At 36.0% G+C, this 19191-nt stretch overlaps 1 long non-coding RNA gene across 1 annotated transcript in view; it reads right to left on the reverse strand.

The window, feature by feature from the left end:
* Positions 1 to 18097, reverse strand: part of LOC121408494 — a 29137-nt gene extending 11040 nt beyond the window's left edge. The window contains exon 1 of the long non-coding RNA XR_005969045.1: positions 18032 to 18097. This is a non-coding gene — a long non-coding RNA (uncharacterized LOC121408494). The remainder of the gene's footprint in view (positions 1 to 18031) is intronic.
* Between the last annotated feature and the right edge of the window lie 1094 nt (positions 18098 to 19191).

Genomic DNA, 19191 nt, shown 5'->3' on the forward strand with positions numbered 1-19191 from the left:
ATGCCCCTCTGCAATCTTTTGAATTTTACAAGGACATGCAAATGTTGAATATGATCGTGGAAAAAGAACTCATCATGACGGATCTACAAGGAGATTGAGCGAAAGAAAGAGAATTCTAGCAAAAAAAGGAATATATGACAGCAAGAGGAGAATTGAGGCGTTTCAGGTTACAAGATGGAAAAAAGTAGAAAATGTGTTGAATAAGACAAAATTCTTATGAAAATTTTTTTAAAAACATTTCTTATAACAATACAAAAACTGTAATGAAATTCTTTGTATCCAACTTTTTTCACCAAATTTTCCTGTTATTTTTTTGGGGTCATGTGTTTTTCTTTCTATCTCTGTCTCCCTCTTTTTGCCACATTTGATAGGGAATACTTCCATCAAATTCAGGTCTTTTATAACTGTTTTGCCTATAACTCTATATACTCTTCGACAAATCCTTTCATCCTCTCTTTGTCATTGTATGCGTATATTAGCTCCATCTTAAAATAGTTTTCTTTATATTTTCTGTGTCTGGGAGCTAAGTAGAACCTCTCTCTATCTTATACTCCCTCTCACACCATCTCACTCTCTCTGACTTTATCTATGCATCTTTCTTCACTCTGTCTCTCTTGACTAGTATACAATGGTTGATTTCAAGTTCGGTGTTGGTGGTGAGAGCGTGAAAAGGCTGCTGAACTGAGCTCCAACACCGAGTTGGTTTTAGAGGAACGATACCGATCGCATTATCGATAGCCCAAGATGTCACGTATCTGCACTGCATGCTGCTATGCTGTGATCATCTCAACTTTTGTCCGAGAACTTCTCAACGACGAAAGTGTAATCGAGAGAAATTACAGCAATATCTCATCATACAGAACACAAAGGATAAAAATCCTTTAAGAATCTGAATGAGCAACATTATTGTCCATTAAATTGTTTAAGGCTTTAATGATTCGCATTCATCTTAACTGAAAAATCTAATTTTACGGGATGTTTCTTCCTGTTCACTCCCTGTTCATGACCTTCAAATCACCAACACTAACACCGAACTTGACACAACGATTTCCCCAATTCATGGGATTTGGTGTTGGTGGATGGGGAAATTACACATTGATTGTCACCACCAGCTGTGATGCTCAGTTCAGCAGAAGGCATTCAACACCAGCGCTCAACACGAACTGCCGAAAATATGTCATATTTTCCAAGGTCTATCCCAACACCAGCATCATTTCAGGTACCGGGTATGTTGTTGTGGCTGGTGTTGGTGTTGTCACAACACAAACACCAGACATCAACACCATAAATCACCCAATATTTTACCTATCTCTTCGTCGACCTGTATCTGTCTCTGTTCTCTTTACCATCTGCACGTATAACTATATATATCTTTTTCTCTCTCTACAAAACCTTACAATCTCCTTTCTGTCTTTATTGTCTCTAAGTTCTCCATATAAATTAACACATTTCTATTACTGGTCTGTCTGGCTTTTTATATATATCCAAACATTATTTGTTCCCAAGAGATCAGATCCATGTTCCATAGATATGTCATTACTTAAGAATGCAATGTAATTACATGCCATTATCACCCCAATACCAAAGAGAGAACGACAGAGCCAAATCACTCCCTATATCGGGTTGCTTGTCGTCTTGCTGCTTGCATACAACCATCCTACAGCTCCTCTCTTCCCCGTCAATAGCAGCTATGAATCATACCACTCCAGTAATATCACCCTCTCAAACTCCAAGCCATTAAAACAAAAACGGAAGGTGCGATTCATGCCCGTTTGGAAACTCCGCAGTATACCCTTACACATCGTCCATGAGTGGCATCATTGATGGTTAAGAGGGATGGATCGACGACGGCGGCGGCTGCGCGGCGCAGGGGGAGGGATACCGGCAGACAACGTGACCCAATTTTTGCTTGGATGCAAATCATCTCACCTTTGCTGAAATGAGATCACTTTTAGTTGGGGGGTGGGGACGCTGATAACCGACTCGAGTGTCGCACCCGGGATATTTGCACACGCGGACTTAGAGTGGCCTGAATCTGCATGAACAAGGCTCTGTTATCTAAATGTTAGCGTTGTGGAGACCGCGAAGTGGCATTTAGACGGTGTACTTCAGCTGACAGCATTTTGATAACTCTATCAATTTACATGTTCTGGATGGCATTTGAAATTCATTCTGTGGTAGCATAATGGCATGAATACACAAGTACAGATCATTGGATTGAATTGGTAATGAGATTTGTTGCAAACTCAAAACAGAATGAACAATGACTTTCATTGGTATAATTTAGGTTACTGACCTAATGCTGGTAAAAGAGGCTCATCTAAAATTGAGATGCGTGGTTTGGTGATAAGCCTCCTGTATCTCAATAATTTCTATACTGATGCTGTGAAGTGGCTTGGGATGAAAACTAATTCAGATTCTCTCCAAGATGGCTTAGAATGTATGAATTCTGGCAATATCATGTTCACGAGCATGACTTGTAATATCAATCACAAAAAAATGTTATCACTGAGTAATGCATTGCTGTAATTTGGAATTCTAATCAGATTTCTGAAAATGTATGGCAGTAATAATATACTTTTGTCCATAAACAACTGAACCTCTCAGATTAAATTGAACATGTTTTTCTAGTAAAAAAAAAGATTTTCTTTTAAATTTGAAAAAGTTGACTTACAATATTGCTCTTTGCTTTCAAAAAATAAAAAAATAAAAATTTCCCTTTTTCCAGAGTAAGTGCCATATAAAATGAGTTCAATACAAAACTGATGAAGAATCAGTTGTTAGTGTAAACACACTAGGTTAGCACTTAAAAGCTTTTACTTTAATTATGAACGACACGTACACACACTTTGAAAGCTACGTTCTCACCTAACATATTAATTCCTACAAAACACATGATGATAATCTACATGAGATTTGCACCTAGTGGTAAGTGTAAACACACTAGGTTAACATTAATAACATTACATTGCCTTAATCATGACCCGTCCACACACTATAGCTATGTTTCCATCTAACAGAAGAATACATTTCCAGAATAATACATTTCCAGATTAATACATTTAACTCCTTAAAATATGTTAATCTACATCTGATGTGGACTTAGTGGTAACAAACCAAATTAATAAGCTTCTATTGTGTTAAATAATTACGAACCATCCACACACTAAATGTTATGTTCCCACATGAAAGATTGATCCAGAATAATACACACAGCAAAAACTGTTGTGTTAACCAGTGTACATAGAGGACCAAACCAGTTATTTTACACTGGTGTTAAATTGACAGTGTTAGTTTAACACCTTTAACACCTTTGGTTGTTACGTTTACACTCTTTGGTGTTATGTTCAATCTCTAAAATTTTAACACCTTAGGATGTGGTCTCTATTAACACCAACCGGTGTCAGGTTAACACCACAGTTTTTACAGTGCGCTTTAATTAAGATACAATGTTAATCTACATCTGATGTGGACTTAGTGGTCAGTGTAATCACACAAAGTTATCATTAATAAACCTTTTATTGTCTTTATAAAAAATAATCTACATATCACATACAGTCTCATCAGACAGATTAATTCATTTCCAATTTAACATCTTTAACTTGTCTAAGCCACAATGTTAATCTACATCTGATGTGGACTTAGTTTTTTGTGTAAACACACCAAGTAAACTTTAATAAGCTTCTATTACCTTAATCCTAACCACCCACCAAACAAGAAAGGCTGTTTCCCACCTGACAGTTTTAATCCATTTTTACAGTCTCAAGTTTTACCTGCATAAAAAACTATGGGGATCTATCTACATCTGATGTAAAATTAGTAAAGTACATATAAAACACTTCCATTAAGAATAAATACTTTCAGACATTATGATCTTACCCACATAAATAATTGTATGTGTTGTTCGCCCTTTACAATAAAATAACTTAAGTAAATACAGCTTTCAATTTTTTAAATGAAATGCAAAAAAGGATTACAGAGTATATCACCATGCACCTACTGATAGCAACTGTCTATGTTAGCACTCTATTTAATGTTAATATAGACAGAGATAAGTTCACTTACACTCAGAACATTTTAAAAAAGATGAAGAATTAAAGCAAATTATTCGTTCTCTGAGTTATGCCCATGTATGAACTCAGATTTCTATTTAATACTTCTACATCTACTGTAGATCTTGAGATGGATATTTGTTAATCCAAAGATATCAATAATTACAAACATATCAATCTATAAAGCACAGTAACTAGGCATATGGGGGGGTCTTAGATTTGGTTTGGAGGAGAATATGGACCCATGTTTAAGGCCAGTGTCTAAAAATTGGGGCCATGTTCAGGGATTTTCCAGCATAAAACCATACCCCATGTTTAGGGATTCCTTCCAAAAAAGCAACCCATTCCAGTGACCCCATTCATATCTTTAACTGGGTAAGTCACTCCACTGTTACAAAAAAATATATTTTATCCCCTTTTTAATTTTAAGAGCTGAATCTGTGCATCTGTATCTTTGTATTTCCTTTTATTATATTCCCTTCTCCTTCAACATGTCACCCTTCTCAACATTTTCCTGTTTTCTTCTCTCTATCTATCTCTACTCTTCATTAACTGTCTTTTTTTCAAAAGATAGACGTTTATTTACTATGACTTTGCAATGTGGATTCACCCTATTCATGGCTCTGGGAAGCTGGGGAACTGTAGTGAAACCTTTTTTTGCTTTTCAAATTTCTCAGGACCAAAATGACCTTCAATATGAAGTGAAACCCCTTTTTTTTTGCTTTTCAAATCTACATCAGCACCCCCTGTAAAAAAATTGTTCCCAGAGCCCTCCACCTACTTATAACTCTTTTGTTTACATTTCTCTATCTGCTTTTTTTATTGTTACCCTTTTGTGTATCTTTCTTTCTCCCCGTCTCTGTCTGTCTCACTCTCTCTCCCCCTCTTATTATCTCTCCCTTCTCTTCCTCATCGGAGTGAACTTCAGAATCTCGCCTTTCTCTCGGAGTCTTCAGAGAATAGACTATTTCAAAACAAAGGATCAAATTTATGAAAGGGAAGACCATGGTTTGCCTCTAACATCATAACACATCACTCAGCGGAACTTCGAGTGATGGCTTAAGCCTCCCACTACTTGTATTAAAGGTGACCACTGTCTAGACATATGGAAATTTGTCCGCTGGTGGATGATGGCTTAATTTAATTCAGCGAACAAGTGTGTCAGGCCATGTTTGATCTTAATTGGACCCACTTCTGATATATCCAACTGTCTTTGAGGGTAAAGTGATTTATTTCTGGAGCGTAAGAAACCTCTGATAGATATTTAACAGTCTATACAGTATATTATGGGAAAGAAGGATAACCTACATGTATGATAGTGCCACTTTTGCCATTGTATTATCTCCAAGTGAAAAACTAAATCTTGATATATTCTGTGAAGTTCAATTAATAATCAGTGATGATAAGAATGCACTAAGCAATAGCTGTACACTAGATAAAAGTAATTGGTTGGTTAACTTTTGAATCTATTCAAATATAGTCTACTGCCACTTCTGTTCATGCCATATTACACTTTCTACTGCATGACTTAAAAAATATGGGGACTCCTTTGAGGCTAATTTGGGATACATGTTGGAGGTAAATGAGCCTTTGCTCTATAATTAATTTGCCTGCTACCAAGAGTTGGTTCAAATACATTTGCATCAAATTATATAAGAGAAAATTATGCCACAAATTTATGCCCATTTATCTAGTTCCTTATGTGCAGCAATACAGTTATCCCTCCCCCCCCCCGGCCATTACACTAAGGAGTCAATACTGTTCAAGTTGAATTAGAAGGGACTATGACGTGGAGAGAAAGCTTCAAATAACTTATAATTCGAAGTGTAAATTAAATCAATCAATCAATGAAACAAATTATTTTTGCACAAGTCCAGAATGTCAACAAGTTGATCACTGCTTAAATTGCATTGAAATATTCTTAGAAGCCAGGTCAATCATTCAAAGCACAAAAGTCTCTGTTGTCATTTTCTTTTCTGACCTTTTTTGCAGAGATATTTATAAAGGTATCTGACAAAATAAAACTGCACTCTACCACAAACTGAACTGGACTGTGCCACCAGGGAATTGTTAGGAAGATGGGGAAGGGTGGGAGCTCTATCATTACAAGAACATCACCAGGCTCATACATGGATTTTCAAATTGAACCCTATCATGTGATCATCATTTCCCTGCCCAGAATAACACCTATTCTACAGTATTTCATAAGAGGGTGAAATGTATACACAGGTCTACCGTTTACATATCCAGGTTTGATAGGTATAGGCCCTAGCCCTACCCCTTTTCCCTCATTTTTTGCAATAACGATCATCTTTTCACTAATGCAAGCATGGTGTCAACCCACCTACAATGGTAGTGCCCCCCAACCCCATTAGTTGTACATGCACCATGGATGGCAATGTTTTTTCATGGTTCTGCATTCAACTACATGACATAGATTTTAGAACGTGGGATATAAAACAGAAGAGGTCAACTAACGCAATGAGAACAGCCCGCTGCCAAGTTCAGTCTCTTTTTTTCTTACCACCACCACCAACCAACCATCTTAGGGCTTGTAGGCATTGGAGGGACCAACAGGTAATCCTTATTGTGTTTATGTAATTATAGTTGAGCTCAGAGACTTGATGGGGTGTGAGGTGAGGGGGTGATGAGAGGAACTCTCCACGACCCTGCGTGCCATTACCCCCCAAAATCCACATCCATCTCTCGTCTCCTTCGCTCTGATCTCTCTTTCTTCTCTCACTCTCTCTTTCTCCCTTCCAGCATGTTGAATTCTACTTCTAGTCTTGGCTTCAAACTCCCACCGTCCCTGTCAATGTTTTCCGATACTTCATTTACACCAAGTTCCGGCCTGGTGTTGGTATTGAATCAGTATTCCATTATCTTTTTACATTTGAGGATAAAATTTGAAGAAAAAAATTCACACAATAAAATGCAAAAGAATATTGAGAAATCACATCATCAGGTTACTCATTGCATAATCACGAAGACATATAAAACAGCCTCAGCAAAAAAAGCAAGTTTCAAATTTCTTGTCTGATTTTGATCAAAATTTTTTAGTGTTTGGTTTGCTGGTTGTACTTTATATGTTTAAATCATGCATTTTCAGCTATTAGTACCTTCACATAAAAAACTGCATGTTGCTTAAGCTTTTTTAAAACTATGTGTTCAAAAGTTTAAACTTGTTTAAAACTTTAAACAATAGTTTTACAGTGACAGGCTTAATCAACATGCTTAAATGTTTAACAGCATTTTTACAGCGTTAAAGGAAAAGCATATTTACAAAAAGAGGAAATAGACAATGGAATAAAAAGGGGGAAAATAGCAGATGATGACAAAAACATCAAATGAGAAAAAAAATCAAGACAAAATAAGTATTGTATCTATGAAAAAAGAACATCTGGAATCTCTCTTTGGAACCATCCCACAATGATGTTTTAACTCTCTGGAATCATAATATGACAGTCCAAATAATCGGCCATTATATTCCATTTTGAGGTTGAAATCTTGTAACGATATCAAGACGAAGAAATTGAGATCTTGCGTGTGATCTAAAAATCCTGGTATAATCGTTTGACAAATGCCTGCATCCCAAAGGACATGGTCAAGATCGTAACTTGAGATTCTTCATTAAAGTACAACCATGACAGCTACATGGTCAAGCTGAACGAGATTGGTAAACCATGAAATTAAGCAGCAAAATCATTGACATCCTTATGAAGGTTCCTTACCAAATATTCATATGATCATTAATGCTCCTTTTCATTAACAAATTTGCACTGTCATATCCGGTATAACAGCTTTCTTCTGAAATTAAAGCCAATTGCTCTACTTTCTCTATCTTCTGTTGGAATGACTTGCTGGCCATTTTTTTATGAAGACTTGTTTATTTTACACAACCCTCCCCCTTCTCTTCAATCTGCAATGAAAAAAGACGGTTAAGATGCTGGTCAGAATAGATCATATCCTTGTATTTGAAAATAAAGGCCTAAGGGGATATAAATCCTAAAATTGAGAGCCATCTAAAGGGTATTTGTAGAATTCAGCAATTGGGTTAATTCCATAATTTAAATTTAAAAAATACTTTGGCTCCATACACTAACCATAAGTATAGCTAGACACGTTTCAATAATGATAGCATAGTTCACCACTCTATAATATTAAAATCTATGTTTAAAAACAAGCTCTTTCCTGCAACAATAACATACATTGAAACAAAAGAGGGGAAAATTCACTGAGCAATTCCCATCCACTGAGAAAGCTTCAAGTTTGAAGCCATCCAACTCAACTACCAAGAGGCCTTGGGAAGTAGTCACTAAACAACAGGTCTTTGACTCAATAAGACACAGTGAAAAAAAGTTTCCATATTTGATGGTTTTTCAATTGAGCAAAATTGTTGGGTTCCTACGAACAACCAGAAAATCAACCAGTTCTTGTTCAGATATTGCATGAATGATGGTGATGAATGATCCGTACAGATGTTAATATGATAGGTGTATGAGATAATGGTGTGTTAATGACTCTCTTGTGGAAAGAATGCTAATACTGCATGAACTATGACTTAAATCAATTCATCCAAAATGCTATGTTCACATTCAAAGTTATGTATGAGCCATCCCCCTGCATACAAATTGACACAAAAAGCTGTAGTAGGGTAAAGGGATCAAGATATTATCAACATACTAGAAGCTTTTCTACAAAATAAATAATTGCATACATAATGATCTGTTAGTCACGTTTCTTTGCTCACTCCTGCATTTTTCGGAGTTAAGTTGTGCATAATATTGGTCATAAATTCTATTTTCATTCCCATACTGGTTTGTAATGTACCAATACATACTAAATGAGCTGATTATTGAAAGTAATATAGTCTTCCCAAAATATTCAAACTTCTTTTAAAACAGATTACCCCTCCCCTCCAGGAAAAAAAATACGTAAATATGAATGTATCAATAATCAAATAGAGTGCAACTATGTAAAATTAGCATAATCTACAAATATGAAAAGGGCCCCACTATGAATAAAACATCTACTTTATGGGAAAACCATTTTGGTAGATCTTTTTCAACCTGATCGCTTTTAATGGCTTCTTTCTTTTTGACAACGGTGACACGACGAACAATGAATGCTCACTTGTTGCACTGAAAAGAAATGGAGGGAACAACTTACTTTTTCCTTTGACAAATTTTCCTCCCAGAGAAGTATAAAGATAATCAATACTTCTCCACAACAGGAAAATTGTTTTCCTTACATTTCAATGACAAAGAATTATAATCAGTTAATTGTTTGATGGGGAGGTAAATTGGCACTGATCTTTGAACTTAAAAAAATTGAGTGCATATGATACTGATTTGATTTTTTCTATCCCTTTTCCCATCTTTCCCCGTTCTAAATGTTCATTTTCCGAACATCTTCATAAATTTCTACTTATAATGTTTACTCATTTAGCATAGATGAATGTACACATACATACAGTGGTGCTAAAACAATCAAGAACCCCACCAGATAATGAACATATTTAAACAGTGTTCAAGTTCTGCCATTCAATTGTGAGGTCATGCTATGAAATATTACGTCCCAAGAAGCTTGTTTCTCTGGACTCGCCTGACACTGTAGGGTTGTTGTCTACATTCAACACTCGGCATGAAGGAATGCATTTTGTGGAGGGGTTCACTAACTTTCTAGCACCACTGTACAACTGCCAGAACTAAAACTAAGCATAATAATATCACAAAAAAATTTGAAAGCACAAAAATACTCCAGATTAAATTTGTGGAATTGCTGCAAAAGCTGCTTCTCATGATCAACCAACTTCTCAGTAAATTCCAAAGTTTAAACTATTTACCATTGACAATTGTAATAGAGCTAGTGTTTTTCTTTATCTGCTCTACATGTAGCATATATATAAAGATGAAAATTTAAAATTCAACTCCCCATTCCAAAAGAAATGAAAAGCAAATATGGCATTTGAAGAATTCAATAATTGCATACTTTTATATTTCATAATTGCAATGCTCCAAGCTTTTAATACACTTCCCATCAATGGTAATCCTTTCCCAAGCCCTCAGCTCTCAACCAAACTACGAACATACGGTGTCTGTGAAACCCATCACAATTTTCCATCCCACGGAATTCCTCTCATTTATTGCCTATTTTGTTCACACCGGATCCCATCCGCCCCCTCCCTACAATATTAAATCATGCATTCAAGCCCCCCTCCTCACATCGCTACACAATAATGAATCAAGTTCTTGACTAACTGATTATTTCGTCACTGGTTTCACGAAGTATGCCCTTGGCCTGCTGTAACACATTTTCACATATAAACCAAAATAAGATATAAAACTTATTAAAATTTTAAGAAATAATAAGAAATAAAATAAAATATTGAATAAAACAAATTTTAAAATAAAGGGGAGAAGAGAACCTGTGTTTTCTTAATTATGCTTAATTTTCTTACCAGATGCAATGCAATAGACCTTTCCATCACTGTTTTAGAAAAGGCTAATTTTTCCAATTGTGATTATCTGCTTTATGGTGTAAAAAAATCCCCTTGAAGTTTACGTTCCTTGAGTCTAACATCAAAACATTTTGAAAAAATTCTGAGTCTGTAACAATTTACTAATATATTTATCAAAATTGCAATTTGGGTATTTTCCCCCATATTGGTCTCAACTTTGGTGAGGCCAGTAATTCATTTGTTAGCAGCATGTTTGTTTGTTTGTTTTTTGCTTGATCCATGTTGATTGGGAGTGAAATTTATGGAAAAACGTGTTTAAATGTGGCTTAATGTGACTCCCCCTCCCTCTCATCCAGAATGCTAAGCACTGTTCAAATCCAAACTGTAAAAATTGTTTCATTTGTTATTTTGTAAATAAAAAAAAGAAAAATTCAAGAATATGCTGGTACCTTATTGTATTTGTTACCCTTGGTATTGTGTTACAAGCCCTCTGTATAATTTCAAAGAAACTAAAATATATCTTCACTGAAAAAAATATAAATAAATTAAAAAAAAAAGGGCCAGAAAGAGGTTTCAAGAAAAAACTCTTTTCCTGACCTGAACAAACAGGATTTTATAGAGGAAAGATGATAAAAACAAATATGGAAAGAACTTTGAAGTGTTAACTGCCCAATGGTCGACAACCATTTCGTGTCCTTTCCATGTGGTCTAATCCCACATGTGGGGCTAATCCTAGAACCAGTTTGTTTACTGTTTGGTCCAATTGTCATTAAGCCCATATTTCCAGTTACACTTTACCAGTTTACTCCAATATTCACTTGGCCTTATACCAATCAATTGATATTGAATTCCATTTGCATTTCTTTCATTCTTGGTTAAAAATATACATGATTCAAAATATAAGAAATTATTAACAAGCAAAAGTAAAAATGAAATGGAGAACAGCAAAAAAAAAAACAAAATTCACGGGGCCTTGTACAAGCACAGTTCCCAAAACATAGACAATATAGAATACATTGTTAAGATAAAAAAAAGAAAGAAGATAAACAAAGTATATCAACATATATGATTGAACTGGTATTAACCAAATCTTCATTTTGCAAAATGTAAAATAAGTAGACAAATTGGAAATGACTAGAGGCAATCTTGGTATTAGATCAAGTTGTTAGACCAAGTGATCACTGGACCAACTGGCAGTTAGAACAAACTCATATTAGACCAAGTGATTTCAGCAATGATGATCTGAGAATTAGTGGATACAACCTTTCGGAAAATACTAAAATCAATATTAAAGGTAAATGCTAGTTTTGGTAACAATATCAAAATGAGTTCGTACAGAATCCAATGAAGTGACCACCAAAGTGTCTGTTTGTATAAATAAAACGCATGTGCCAAAGGATTCTGGAAGAAATTGCTGAGAAATCAGCAAATAAGCACGGGATTCGGGTAGAGCGTTGGGCCCGACGCTCTAAGCAATAATTATACATTGTCCCACGTGCGCTTATCTGTGTTTGGGATCTTCGGTGTGAACATTTTTAAGCGTAGATTTCAAGATTCACAAAGTTCAGTTAAAGTAACTGTACCAGATCTAGATCCTCGATGATATACTGACAATTAAGCCTTGTTTTACAGACTTTCTCATGTAATCAGTGTTTACTGCAACTACTGGAATTTCTCTTTAATCATCATCTAAGTCAGAATGATCAATTTAATATTTTATGACCATTAATCATGAAGCACTGCTTAAACTATGTCTCATTTTTAAGGGAAATGATATTTCCTCAATTTCAATCTTAATAAAATGAAATGAGGCAATAAAAATAAATGTAGAATTGAGTGATATAATGTTGAATCATTAAAATACTAATATGAGTTTGTGCAAAAAAGATGAGCAGCAGGCTCTGGGCTGCCAGTCTGCCAAATAACCTGGAAGTAACCTTTACTATCATAAAATTTAAGATTTCTTATCATAATATTGACATCACTCCTTTACTCTCTGACCTCTAAATTGATCCATTCAAACAAAACTACTCCTGGTCAGAGAGGGCGTGGGACTAAACAAAAGGAGACATAGAAAAGAGGGGCGAACATGGACAATGCTTAAACCGGAAAGAAGACAAGAATTAAGTTTGGCATTTCTATTTTTGAACTGTGTTAACTAGATAGCGAAGGACAGTGGCTAAGGAAGTAGATTTCTATCACTTGCGGTTGATGCATCCAGGTTTCAGACTATCATTGAAGACCATGGACCACTTTTTTCCTGATCTTATCTCTCGTCCTACCAGCCGTCCAGCCACACCTGTCTATGCGGGTTTGGACACAGACTCTTGAAATTCTCCTCCCCTTGGATATTAATGTGAACAAATATTATTTGGCAGATAGTTCCCAAAAGGAAAATGAAAAATGATATTTACAGAGAAACTACACCTGAACATCCAATTAGCATACCATCATGAATTTACTTGCAGGTGATTTAGCATGGATTCACAACCTCAAATTTATTCATTTGTTTGCCAGAGACATAAAATATGAAAATTATACAAGTATTTCGACTTTTGTAGTTTAAATAATAAAGTAGCTCAGGAAAGTCTACTTATAAATCAAGAAAGATTCAATCCATGATGTTTTAACATGAATAGAGAAAGTTGAAATATTTAACATTTCATGACATCAATATAACAGAATCAGTGAGTACGGCATCTCCAGCTCCCTAATATGTGCACATCACTGTTTTGTGAAAGGTAGCAAAAATTTAAAATCTCAAAACTTTTTCAAACCTACTTTTAAACCCAATTTTGATGAAATTTCAAATGTAATGCTTGAGTGATTTCTTTTTCTACTATACATGTAGGCCTACATCGAAATAAACTTGTTATGAGGTTGGAATTAGCTCTAACTCTTTAGGTAGTGCTGCACACCATCCCGAGTTTGCTGAATCTCAAGATTTTAGCCTGATCGGCCCTCTTCGCGATTAATCTCGAGATTCAAGAAATCCCATCTCCACCATCGCAACAAGAGCAATTCCAGCTTGAGCGAGGCATGGTCTGACGCCATGGATAAATAAACCAAGTGCGTCTGCACCTGCAGATTAGCGCCACAATTTGTAAAATAGCGCGCTATTTTGCAAATAATCTCAAGTTGACTTGGGATTGCAATCTCGAGATTAATCCCAGGAACTAGCACAATAATTGCGTCTCCATTACAAATAATCTCGAGACTGTTCAGATCGGGATAATTTGCCGGATCAGAAAGAGCGTGTTAATTTGAAAACAAAATTTTAATTTTCCTGGTTCCTATAACTAGTACTTGTGTAATGAAATCAACTTTTCTTGGGATGCGCATGCTGAACATTTTCTATAGGCACATTCTTACAATGCAGATTTCCTATGGCATGCTGGAGTAATCTTCAGGTGCATTCATACCTACTCTGATCAAGAATTTATCCAGATTAGATTATACCAGATATATGACGAAGGATTCTTTTTATTGGTGCAAAACTACCAACAACTTTACCTAGTCCAGGAAGATGTATGGGAAAAAATATAGTAAATATTTTTCACCTGACAAGGGTTTTGTAATCTATGGGCAGGCTATAGACCAGATCTACTTCATGGACTATTTTGGTCAAATGACCTTTCATTTGGCCAAACTTTCAGATTTCAAGCAAGATAATATTACGCATGCCTAACATAGCAGGATGAAGACTAGAATAGCACACTAATGAACACTCTGTGTACTGTACTGTTGCACTTCTACTTTGAATGCATATTAGAGCATGTTGTACAATGTGCTTGGCAAACTGAAATACTAGTCGTTCGTGGATGCATCATTGTTTTTTGTGGATGTAAATGACAAACACTAATCAGGACATCAAAGTAGGTGCTTAATTTTGCTTATACTATGAAAGTTGAAACCACCATGTCACTTAAGTACCAATGAACTGATCATGCTCAGAGTGGAATGGTAAATTGCCAATTCGTCCACTGCAAACACGTCCACTCACCACATGGTCTAACTTCATTTAGTCTAATGCCATTCTGTCCATCAACATTTCGTCTTAACAACCCATTGGTCCAATCATCACTTCGTCTAATCACCATTTCGTCTATTACCATTTTGTCTAATAACCAGTTGGTCTAATACCCATTGTCTTTTCATTCATTTTGCATATTTAACACTTTAGTCTAATTAGACCAAATGGTATATGGACTAAATGACTATTGGACCAACTGGTTATTAGACAAAGTGGCATTAGGCTAAATGAAAGTAGACCAAATGGTAGTAGACGATTGGCCATTGGACGAATTGGCATTAGACGAATTGGAAATAAACCCCCGTAACTACAAACTGGCTTATTCTTACGTTGGAGTGGGTATAAAAGTACCCCAAGGGACAGCCCTCCTCATCCTCACATCCTCTCTTTCCCTCCTATTCCAAACTTTACCTGGTGATTTACCATTCCCAAGTTCATGGCTACACCTGTTGTCGTGGCGACGGATGCTGCCAGCGATACACTGGCAACCAAACAATCCTAAAATCCTTTTCTAAACCCCAACCAGTCAACACTACCACAACAACGTCATGTTTCCTAACAAGGACCTGGGATAAATGCATGATATTTCCCCAAAGAATGCTCTTCATCGTAAAGATGGATAGATGGAGGGAGAGAAATACTAGAAAGAAATTTGAAAGAAATATGGTGAAATGAAATACAAACAGAAGGGGGGGGGGGGTGCAATAAACACTTTGAATTTACATGGCCCTAAAACTGGTCAAAATGGTCAAATGATGATTCGTGTATGTTATTAAGTGCTTCAAACCTGTAATTATCATTAATAATAATAGGCATTTATATAGCGCCATCTATCTAGAAATAATCTATTTTGAGGTGCATTGTTATCATTATTATTACCCCGGCTCTAGTTCAAGCTACCATAACCTGCGCTCAGTGCATGCAAGGAATGAATCTCGTCAGGTACCCATTCACCTCACCTGGATTGAGTGCTGCAAAATATGGGTAAATTTCTTGCTGAAGGAATTCATGCCATGGCTGGGATTCAAACCCACGTCCCTCTGATTGAAAGAAGGTAGTCGTAACCACTAGACCACAGCGCCCCCATAATTACTCTAGTTACTTACATTTGCTGTTCCAAATATAAACTGTAACATCTCCACTCCCTGGGGAATATTCTAGCACACAAGCCAATTACATCACACCGACATTCACATCCCAATGGATAGGCAGGCCCCATTAAACTCCTGGGTGGAGAGTGGCAAATGTGGATTAGTCACATTAATGCCAGGTGGGATTTGAACCCCAACCCTTTAATTGACTGAAATGCTACATCATGACACCTCAACACAAATTCAAATTTTGCCAAGTTTCATTAACTTGCCTTTATGGATCTAAATTGTAATGCAGTAGTATGTGACATAGTGAGTGCAATCAATGAAACATACAGTCATTTTTAAGTTGTCTCATGGTTTGCTAATTTCTGCTTTCTCACTAGCACCATGGCCTCCTCCCAAGATCACTGAAATCAAATTCATATATGATTTCTTATGAATTTGTATGACTGAATAAAAATACTTAAATTGCTAAAAACTATGATAAAGGTTTGATGATTTAATATCACATCGTTCCATCTACAAGGTTACTTCGGTACCAGACTTCTGCCAAAGCCCATTGATGCAATGTCATGGGTAAACCAAAATAAGGCATGTAATCATCTGAAAAACTTGAAAAGAGGTCTGATGGTCAAGACTACTAGTCCAACTTGATCTTATCATCAATCACTGTGAGCCTAGGAATGTGCTAAATAAACAGTGCAATCATGCATTCATTCATACTGCTAAAACCTGTCATTAGTCAAACTCCTGGCTGCAAGCTTACATGTATACATGCCTAGGGCTGCGTTTATGCGACCTCAACCCAGAATCATGATTTGAATGACGATTTGAATCATGATTCAAAACAGCAACATGAATCACGATCCGACAGAATCAGCGTTTATACGACCATCTTTCTAACGCTGTTTCTCCCTGAATTCGAGCCGATCCAGTGCGCATCACAGTGCGCAGTTTGACCCAGGAAGTATAGGTCAACATTTTCGCGCCTGTTTCTAACTTTGATCAAGTCGGCTGCAAGATTTTTGCTGCCGCCCGAGCTAACGCGCGATCGTTTGTGAAACGTTTACTCGGCTTCCGAAAAATAAATCTTTTACTTCCAGAATTCCGTGTATTGTACCTCGTATTGTTTTTGTTTACTTGTATTAAATCTTGTCGGTTCATCGAAAGTGTTCGGTAGCCGTAGTACTGGGCACGAATTCTGTTAATTTTGTCTCGACAGGCGGTGCTACATCTCCGTAGAAATCCCTCCCTCGCAATTCCGCTGAAAGGGATTCGTATCGTCTTATTTCTGTGAATCCCGGTAAGGGATGCTTTTGCTTCAGGCCAAAGCACAAGCAGAGCCCTGAGTTCGTCGTCAGTCCAATTTGTGCCTTTGGAACTTGAAGATATGATTGATGAAAACAATGAAATATACAAATGACGCTACAGTACAACCCCGGGGGTACAATACACAGAATGATAATTCCTAAATGCACGTGACAATTGGCATATACCGGTACTAGTACACTGCTACACGAAATTAAATTAACCTGCACGAAACACAGCGCGCGCCTTTGAGTCGAACCCGGAAGAAGCACGACACAATGACGTCATAGAATCATGATTCAAATCACGATATCGTTTATACGACCTATTTCGTTCGTGATTCTACAGAAACGTCTTTCCAAACGCCCCTTTTTTCGTGTTTCATGTTTGTGATTCTAATCATGATTATATCCAATTTCGACTAAACGCAATCGTGATTCTGCAGAATCGTGATTTGAATCATGATTCTGATCATGATTCTAGGGTAAAAAAGTGTCGAATAAACGCACCCTAGATCAGCTATAACAAGCAACTCAAATGACCCAAACTATACAATATTTACACCAGAGCAATATGGTAAAATCATATCGTGCACAGCATGCAAGAATCATGATATGTTTTCTGATTTGTCTAATCCCCCCCTCCCCTTTGTTCAATAAAATATTGAAGAATGATATAAAAAAATGTTCCAGAAGAAGGTCAAGTAACAGTTTTTACTAAACCTTGGAATTAAAAATTTCATCATACAGTGTTAACCAGAACTTCTGTATCAAAATCTGAACTGTGGTGAGCAAACTATGAAATATAATTTATTACACAAAATTTAGGCCTATGTGAATATAGCCAGGAGATTTTAGTGACTGTGACTTTCTTGTTAATAGCGAAGCTTTGGCAGGCGGAACTTGTATTAATTAGGCTTATACTGGAGTGTCATTTTACATCCAAATGTTCCAAAACTACTATTGAATCTTTTTTCATCAGTTGAAAATAATCATTTTATATTTTGAAAATATCTCAGCAATTTTTCCTTTATATTTTATTTTTTTTTAGTTTGGGCTTTACTATGAAAAATGAAAATACTTACTGGATTTAGACAAAGGCCCGGTTCCCTGTTCCTCTGTGTTACAGCTAGACTTTTTATGCATCCCCTGAAGAGGAAAGATGGTCAATTATTACACAATAATCATAATAATCAATGATCAAACAATAATTAATAATTGAAATGTTACCCAATCAATTTCAACAACAACATGAAAACAACAGAATAATGTATACAAAACTGATAGGTTATCCAACATGTATGACAAACTTACTGTTTTTCAAATAAGAAATGAGTGAAATTAAAATATGTGTTGATTCTAATTATGTGGCTTGTGCATGCTTTTTTTATTGAATAATACTTGTCTTAATGAGGAAGTAAAAAAAAATATATGAAAAGTGTCAGACAATGCAGTCAAAGGATAGATAATACATAAATAGCACTTGATACACACAAATCAAAATTTATTGACAATCTGGATCATAATGATTCTTGTCAGTAACTTTCCCAGTGATATTTTGTAGTGTTCTCCCTAATGCATGGGATTAATATCATTTTCAAACATACATTAGTCAGTATAAGTGTAACAATCTTCTTTTTTACTTTTTGCTAAAAACTACTTTATCTGGTAAAAAGTCAAAGAATATTGAAAAAGGGACTTTCCTTATTTTCTGTAGTGTATTAGTTAATTAGAGCTATTTAAAGATCAATCAATGATGTCATATTTAGCCATTTTGAAGGAATAGTTGAAGAAAATAATTGTGGCAATTAAACTGGTTGAATTTGCAATCAATGCGAAATGCACAGCATAGGAATGCTACAAGACTACATCACATTCTGAATTGGTCCTAAAGTTAAATCTGATTAGTGAGGTTTGAAGGACTTGTTACAATAACACGGTGAATGGAGGGGGACAATCTTTAGCATAGTTTCCCTATACAACTTCAGGATCAGCATAACAATGCACCCCTACAATCTTTGTTGTTATCCTCAATTACGCCCGATTCTTAGCTCCTCTACAGAGCCTGATTGAAAGGTTGACCACCATCACTTGGTGTGCTTCCAAGCCTTGTAAACTTATTTGGAACAAACATTATTTTTCTTCATCTGAAACAGTCAATAATGGAATGCAATCACTGATGTAAACATTTGAATATGTGTACGATTTCACCTGGAAATTGACATCTGAAGAAAATTTTAGGCAT

Source organism: Lytechinus variegatus, chromosome 2 (genome assembly GCF_018143015.1).
Source record: "Lytechinus variegatus isolate NC3 chromosome 2, Lvar_3.0, whole genome shotgun sequence".
Lineage (NCBI taxonomy): Eukaryota > Metazoa > Echinodermata > Echinoidea > Temnopleuroida > Toxopneustidae > Lytechinus > Lytechinus variegatus.